Source organism: Triplophysa rosa, linkage group LG21, assembly GCF_024868665.1.
Source record: "Triplophysa rosa linkage group LG21, Trosa_1v2, whole genome shotgun sequence".
Taxonomy (NCBI): Eukaryota; Metazoa; Chordata; class Actinopteri; order Cypriniformes; family Nemacheilidae; genus Triplophysa; species Triplophysa rosa.
Window position 1 is genome coordinate 1109338 of NC_079910.1, and position 8997 is coordinate 1118334.

General features: G+C 40.1%; 1 protein-coding gene across 1 annotated transcript in view; it reads left to right on the forward strand.

Annotated features, from left to right (window-relative positions):
• The first annotated feature begins 1712 nt into the window (after window positions 1-1712).
• Window positions 1713-8997, forward strand: part of vdra (vitamin D receptor a) — a 53724-nt gene continuing 46439 nt past the window's right edge. The window contains exon 1 of the mRNA XM_057363078.1: window positions 1713-1847. The gene's annotated coding sequence lies outside the window, so the exon portion shown is untranslated. The remainder of the gene's footprint in view (window positions 1848-8997) is intronic.

Genomic DNA, 8997 nt, shown 5'->3' on the forward strand with positions numbered 1-8997 from the left:
TAAGCGGAGGAAGGAACGTACAGGAATGGCAGGCCCGGACCACACAAACGTCCCGCTGTGAGACTGGACTGATGATGCTTTGTGTCTTCAGGAGCTCTGATGGTGAGATTGTATTTCTGTAATTCTGGCTTTGAACGTGACATTGACACGCTTGAAATGTGCATGTGCGTGCACAGACGTGACGGGACGGCTCTTATTGTCTGGCTGATCACACTTACCCTTTGACCCGGGAACCGCTCCCTACATTGGGTTTTCCCCGGCACACCCCCCCCCTCCCTCCCTCCCCGCCACGCCACGATCTGCCTCACAGACACAAAGCTGACAAGATGGCCTACATTCTATCCCATAAACACACACAGACGGGAGGGAGAGGAGACGTTGAGAATACATTATATAAGGCTGCTGTTTACACGTGGACATCATGTCTGTACATTTACACACACAGTAAGAGCGGTCAACACCAGACAGACAGTTCGACAAAATATATTACAAGGTTTTGTAAAGCACATCTACACAATACAAGTTCCTGGTCCTATAACACAACCTAAACACAGGATGTGGCCCCGGAGGGAGAAACAATGATGAAACCGTGTCCCGCCCGAGAGCGGACAAAAGAACAGCTGAGGAAATCTATAGTCATGTGTGTGATGTGAGGCCGGTGATGCTGTGGGCAGCATCAGAACACAAAAGTTTAACCGTAGCCTCCGCTTGTGCTCCTCTGACCATTGTTTTCCACACGCAGACCACTGGCACCCCTGAAAACTCTTCTAGTTCTATAGAGGCCGTATATGATGTGAACGGTAGATTCTTGCCTCAGTGGATTCATGCAGCATCAGTTTTCACCGCGATGTACTCAACTGTACACATTACATTTTTATTTGTTTATTCTTATCCGTGTAGTATTTTGTATTCTTAGAGGCCTGTTAAATACCGTGCATTATTAATCAGAAGTGGATCATATTTAAGGAAATTACAGGGAAACAATCGAGCTTTTTACGGGAGTGTATTTTCTAACAGATAAGTTGCTTTGATATATCACTAAATGATTGCTATAGCATTGCAAAAAATGCCGTGGTACTGCTATGGTACATGTTAAAAATAACATGGTGTTAGTGTGGCACTATGTTAAGACAAAAACATAGCATTAACATGGTATTGTTTTTATTAGTGAATGTTTTCCAGCATAATTTATTCAATTTGCATTGCTTTATATGGAACTATATCTTTCCAGCTTTCGTTTTGTATTATGTTGGAATGCTGCGAGAATATTCTCAGAAGATCCCACGGGATTCTAAACTAACGTTACGCTAAAACCATTCTTTAACAGACATCGCCACTTTAGTTTATGCTTCAACAATCGATTTATAGACAAACGTGCATCAGACGTTTTGTGTCCCGGCTGCACAGGTCTGCTTTTTTTTAAATGAATGGCCCACTTTTGATATTTTTAACTTTTAAACACAGAAATCCTGTAAGCGGAAAGATTGTTTACCTCTTAGCGGCTGAGCGCTGACGTCACGACACACCCCTATAGGGCAGGAGGCGTTGCCCGTACGCGCAGTCAGTGGCGCGCCTTTCGACCAAACACAATCGAGCTGTCATAACAGCCGACCAATCAGCGTCGAGAGAATTCGCAAAGCCCGCTGGTGATTGGCTGTGACGGTTACTATGTCTATGGAGTGGCGGTGGAGGGCGGGGCGAGCAGAGCTGCGTTCGTTCGTCCGTCAGTCAGTTCGCCGCTTTCTGTGGAGAAAGGAGAGCGCTTCGTGGGACGACACGCGAGTTTAAACCGCGGCCTGCACTCGGGCTCAGCGCATCCTCACGGAAACAAGTCCGATTAATTTCGGGTAAATATTAGTTTCGTGCTATTTGGGTTGAAAAAAGAGTATTAGGTCTCTACAATTTTCGGGAAAATATGTGGCCGTGGCGCGCGCATGTGGTATCTTTGACATGTAGATGCAAACACACACCTTTATAAACAACACGGCATATTACAAACAAGCACTTTGTTGGAGGTTGTTTGGTGTGCATCTGCAAAACAATTGTTCAAATTTTATGATCTGTGATTTAGATTAATTTATTAAAGTGCTGTGAAGGTGTGTACTATGTACTTTGAGTGTTTCTGTCAAACTTAGTGAAATTCTGTGTGTGTGTGTGTGTGTGTGTTCATGTTTGTATATCCCGGTGGGGACCTAAACCTGAATACACACCAACACATGGGGACTCGTGTCACCGTGGGGACCAAAATTGTGGTCCTCGTGGGCACAAAAGCTAATAAATTGTACAGAACAATATTTTTTACAAATCTAAAAATGCAAAAAGTGTTCTATGATCTTTAGGTTTAGGGATAGGGTTAGGGATAGGGGATAGAATATACAGTTTGTACAGTATAAAAACATTACGCCTATGGACTGTCCCCACGGGGATAGTCAACCAAAGCCTGTGTGTGTGTGTGTGTGTGTGTGTGTGTGTGTGTGTGTGTGCGTGTGTGTGTGTGTTAGGAGTAGTCTCAGATCTTCGGGATAAATGTGGATTTGGCACACGTGAATCCAGATTAATTCAGATTATAGATTAAAAGTGATGCCACAATTTCTACTTCTATTGTGAAGTTCTGGCACTGTTTTACTGAAGAGTTTAACCTGGTTACAACAGTGTTTAATATTGTATTTCTTTGGTCAGTTTAAAGTAGTTAATGTGTTTATGGAGCAGTTAATTACTTAAAAACTTTCAGTTTGATGTTGCCGTGCTGGTTACAGTGTTTTTGTGGGCAATGCAACTGGATACATGCGTTTCTCTTTCTGCATTTTTCTGTTCTGATGTTGTAGGTGTTTGGTGTTGAGATGAGGTTTATGTCGACGTTTACATCACAAGTAGCAATATCAGTGGAGATTGGGGAGAAAGGGCCATAAAAAAGAGTGTTTTATAAATCAATTGTTTCACTGTGAAATGTTTGTTTTAAGTGTTATAAATGTTCAGATTGAATGGAAAAGAGTACTGTTTTGTTTATAATATTCTAATGATGTTATTTGTATCAGTCTGATATTGTAAGTAGACAATATAAGGACACATTTTCTTTCACTTAAACAGTGAACTGTTTTTGACAGGTTACAGCTTTTTAAAGAGACAATTTTTCTGTGTATCTTATCATTTCACTTAACACGTAATTATAAAATAGGACCTTCATTGAACAGATTGAACAGATAATTTAATATAAATATTTTAATATAAAGACAATCATTAAATATGGAGTAGCCAAAGGTAAATTACCGCTTTAATGTGTGTGCATTGTTCTTTATTTGTTATATTAAATGGGATAAAATAATTTGCATGATTTTACCCCAGAGGAAGAGCACATTACTGAAACATGAATCAAAAATCCTTTTGTTGTTATTGTGTGAGGATTAACCTAATTATTTTTTCAGAGTTTATTTTTCCATTATTACTTTATTGTCTCTTAAACTGTGGGAGGTGGGATTTCTGTCTATATTCATTTTTTCATAAGGGATCAGCTACTCGCCTTAGGCTCAGATGCAATATGACGAGAAATATGAGCAGTCTCTCTTTAGATGTTGTGATAATGTGGTCTTCAGCTGGATATCAGATGTTTCCCTTGGGTTTTTCTTCATTTTTTTGTGAAGAGTAGAGTTTGAGTTTGGTTTTTATTGGTTTTATATAATCTTCAGTCTGTCGTGTTGTAATTCCTCAGCGTGTCTCTTGTGTGATGGTTGTATTTCAGTGGAAACCGCTGCATGTCAAACATGCAGAAATGAGCACAAAATACCGCTGTGATATGATCTACATGTTAAATCTGTGGAGCCAGCACTGTTATGCAGGTTTATTTACCTGTTGATGATTTTGGAGACACTTTGCCCTGAATGTGTTTGTTTAGTGTTACAACCTTTGCTCCTTTGTGATATATGTGTATTTTATTAGTGTTTTTGTTTATCAAACGCTGCGGGTGGGATGCCGTCAACTTTAAACAGCCTAATCGTCATTTGCTGTAAACAAGTGCCAGACACGCATACAGTGTGTCGTTATTTACGTATTGTGTAACCTGTGATTAGCTATCTTTATGAAAGTGTTTTGGACGCCTGTACACAGCATCCATGCCCGCGTCATAATAACCGCTTGATATTAGATTTGATTTTGTTTTGATTTGTAGTGTTTTTCTGATCAAACAGTGGCCATGATTAATCTAGCAGTTAAATATGATCGCATTCGTGTGTAACACATAGTCACGGCGTCACACTACGTGTTGATGCACATGATGATTCATAAGGATGTGATGTTTTTTTAGCCGAAGGAGTTTAGGAGACACTTTAAATGTTACTGTATGTTTTATTTGATGTACTGTTGCTAGTTAGTGATACTCTTTATCTCAGTCTATAGTTTTCCAAAAAACCCATATTAAATTTAATCAACAGTTGACCAAGACTACACTGACTTCAGGACAGGCTGAACTAATGCAAATATGAATGTTGTCCGTCAGCGTTCATGTGTGTGCTCGTGCTCCACGAGGTCTTCATGTGATGCTCGTCAGTGAGATGAAATCCTTTAGCGACGTGTTTAGTGTTCTCACACTGATTCCACATTGATAGCGGTGAATGTACCTTGTATTAGCGGTGACTCTGGGAGGGTCCAGACGTGGGTGTGTTCGGAATTGTTTAATGGTTCCCACATGGGCCCATGTACAGACGGTGAGGTGAAACCCGCGCCTGACAGGAAGTCAGACAAAATGCGTAACTTGTCCTCCACCAGAACCCAATAAGTCACGTGACCTGCTGGTGAGAGGTATGATGGTTTTTCTTAGTGCTTACTGGGCTTGCTCGGTTTGAGTTTTGCCCAACTAAGATCATGTGAATTATGTAAAAAAAAAATTTTTGCAAAGTTACAATGAAGTTTTCGATGGAGCGTCAGGTTTCGTCTAGACGAATGAGCTTCAGTGGTGTGGAGGAACGCTCAATGTGAAAATCATTACACCAGCTGGAATTGGAACGTCCCGTCCCCGCTGCATTTCTGACTGATGACTTATAGGCTGCCTGAGGGGTGGGGCTGCTTCAGGATCTGTCAATCAGCTGTAGACACACTCCTCGTCTTTTTTGACTTGAGCAGGGCTGGAAAATAAGGCCACGGCTATAATTCGAGAGACTGTGAGTGGAATAGATGTCGTGTTGTTCCTTGTTATCGTTTCGTAAGAATAGTTCCTAAGAATAATAAAAGTATTTAACACCTTTTAAAAGAGATCTCACGTTCATATATTATGATTTTAACTGGTTAACGATCATTTTGTGGAACTGTGGTTCTTGTGGTATTATTCCTCTGTGGTGAGAGGAAATGCATGTTTTAAAATGTCACAATAGATGGAATACTGTTAAAATCTCTACGTGATGATCTGGGACCAGTTTATTGTTTCGATTAAATGTTTAATTTAATTTCCTGATAAGATAAACTTCTCTTGGATCCGAACAATGTTGCAGGGCCATGGGAAAGGCAGGGTCGTTTCTCTCTCCTTTTCTTCGTCTGTCTTGTTGAGGGGGCCAAGCATCACTGTAACAGAGGGGGGGCTGTCACAGCTCTGATTGGATGGGTAAGCTGAGCCCTGAGCTTCTGATTGGCCGACGGGTAACAAGCCCCCGGACGAAGCCCGTCCCATTCCCGTGTTGGCGTTGCGGGCGTTCACCCCTCCTCCCCCTCACAGGAAGTTGCTGAAGTGATGGAATTTACAGGATGTTTCTGAGGGAACACGAGGGTAGCAGGACCCAGCACGTGTCCTGACTCCGTACTCTCCCTCTCTGTTTTTCCTTCATGTCTTTGTCTGTTTTTCTCCCGAACCACAGTTTGTTTGTCCTTAGCAAAATGTACCATGGTAACCCGTAGCTTTCTGCCAAAATACCACAGTTCATGCACTTATTGTTGGTGCAGTAAAATCCATAATTAATAAAATGAGATGTCGATCAAAGCTTTTAGAATTCAGATTGTTGTTTTACACTAGTAACAGTAACTAAGCGGCGAATCTCATGAAAAAATGTCCAGGTCACATTTCACCCCGTAATCAGAGGAGGTAAAGCATGATATTTCGCATAAAGATGTAAAGCCACTTTAAGGTCTGTCAAGTTTTAATTTGCATTGTGACATTATTTGCATAGAGACATAAATAGTATGTAAATGTTTCGCCGTTTTTCTCATTGGTGATTCATATTAGATTCATATACAACATTCACATTTAGTCATTTAGCAGACGCTTTTATCCAAAGCAACTTACTGAGAGTTCAGGGAGCAATAAAGTGATATGTCATGCATGTAATAATTAAAAGTAAAAAACATTCACGCAAATGTAATAAACAGCTCACTTCTGTAAATACTGTACATTTATTTGTAGTTTTCACATTACAAAACTTGATATTTTCTCTTTGAGTGGTATATCGAGATACCTTCGCAGATTCTTATCCGTGTGATTCTCTTGACGCAGTGAAGTTTCCTGAACCGCAGTCGTGACTCGTGACCTTTACCCCACATGAGGAAAACATGTTGGCTGCTGATAGCCGAGCAGATTTGTGAGGTTATTAAAGGTCGCCCTGCAGAAGCGTCAGAACGTTCTAGATTTGAGGTTTATATTCTTCAGTTATTCTCGATACAGAAATCTGCTTACATTTCCTTTGAAGAGTGTTTGATGGAAACACATGAAGTGTCCGCTGTCGGTATTCACTTCAATACCAGCTGTTCATTATAAAAGAGTTGTTGAGTGGATGTCGTGATTCTGCCTCATCTTGTCATGTCTTTCTTGATCTTGTGGCAGAATCACGGCAGGATCCCTTGTTATGTGTGGAGAGAGTCATTTTTTTCACCCTTTCGGTCTTCGAGACTCTCTCCGGTCCTTGTCTGTGTTCCCGCCCTTTTGTATCTCTCGTTATTGGTTGTTTATTAGTTCATGCCCCACACCTGTTCCCCTTTGATTTGTCCCTTTATTTAATGCCCCTGTGTTCTCTGTCTTGTGTCGGGTCATTGTACTGTTGCGTGTGTGTCCTGATTGGCGAGTTCTTGTTAGTTTAGTTATGTTAAATGTTTAACTTTAGTCTTGTTTAAGTGTAGTTAGTCTAGTCATGTTTTATACCCTTGTGTTTGTTGCGTTACCCCCACGTGGGTCTTTGTTTTGTATTTTTGTAGTTATTATTAAAGTCTGTCTTGTTAACCCCTTACCCGCTGTCTGCACTTGGGTCCTCTGTCCTTGTCTCCGTGTCTCACCCCGAGCACCGTGACAGTGGAGGCCATTGATAGTCATTATTACAAACCTGATTGTTGTGAAATCTGATTTACACGAGGAGGAATATACATTTTTATCTATCTGTGTCTGTAGAAATGTTCTACATCTTCTGTTTCACAAAAGGTTCTTTGTGGCGAAAAAAGGTTCTTTAGATGATAAAAAAGTAAGAAAGAGATGGTTCTGTAAAGAACCTTTGACCGAAGGGTTCTTTGTGGAACCAAATATGGTTCTCCATGGCATCATTGTGAAGAACCCTTTAAGCACCTTTATATAAGAGTGTAGATGGATCATCCTCTTCGTAATCTATTTCCACCAGCAAGTGTGAATTAGATTTGGCAGATAGTCTTTTTCTTTTGCACTGCTAGGCATGTTTAGTATTTTAGCATTTATATATCAGTTTTCTTTTTATTTCTTTTTAATGTACATATTTAATCAATTCCAAATGCAGATGGTTTGGAAATAATGGTATTCATTTGCCGAAGTGAAGCTAAAACAGCTTGAATGTTCTGGATTCGGTGTTTGCGTGTCTCACTGCGTGATGCTGATGTGTTGTTTTACACAATGGATGAGTTCTTCACTGTATCACGTTAACCTTTTTTGCACATAGCACCGGTGCTACAGAGCTTTAAAGTGTTGTAGCGCAGGCCAAATAGTTGTAGCACAAGTATTAAAAAGTGCAGTTCATCACATAAATAGGCAGGTAAATGACAAAGGACATTAATGTTACACCGATGGATAAATCACGGCCATATAATTTTTAGTTTTTCCCAAAAACACCCCGTCCCATGTTTAGCGACGGCAAGTTTTTGGAAATACTTTGAATTTTATCAACTCTATGGTAAGAAGGAGCTTGACAAGACGTATGCAATATGCAAGCTTTGTAAAACGAAGGTGAAGTAATTTGAGAACACTAAACGTAAAGACTCACATCGAATGCCATCATTCCAGAAAAATGGAATAAAATCTAACCTCTTCACTGGTGGAGCCCTTTTTGAGCCTACACGTGAAAACCCTCTGTTGGCACTAAAATGGCTGTAACTCATGAATTCTTTTTTCTAGATTATTGCTAAAAAAAAGAATCACAAAAAAAATGTAAGTGATTTTGCTATGTTTATTGTAATAAAAAAACTATAAAAGCTTTGTTTTTCTTTTATAAAAAATACATTTAGTTTGGTCTTGATACATCAAATTTTGACGTGTCTGGGAGTTTTTTTGCTCCAATATTGCAAAAATCCACTAGGGGGCCCATTTACTTTCCATTGGTTTCAACACTTGATCTGAAATTTGACCACAACAGACATTGAGATGCTTTTTTTTACTTTTCCAATTAGCAGACACAATGAAAAAATACACAAGCACAGAAACAAAATATAAACAATAAATTTGTATGAAACTATACTGTGAGAAGGGAAAGGACATAAGCCTTTTTAAGCCCACTGTTTTAAAAAAAGAAACAATTACTCTTCCTACACACATTATTCTATAAAACGGTGATGAAATATGTTTTCTAGAGACTTTCCAACGATATTTGGATTTTGGATTTGGATTCAATTTATTGTCATTGCACATGTACAAGTACAAGGCAACGAAATGTGACCTCTGCATTTAACCCATCCAGAGAGTAGTGAACACACGTACCCCCGGAGCAGTGGGCAGCTATCACTACAGCGCCCGGGGAGCAAGTAGGGGTAAGGTGCCTTGCTCAAGGGCACCTCAGTTGTTACCCGCCGGCCCTG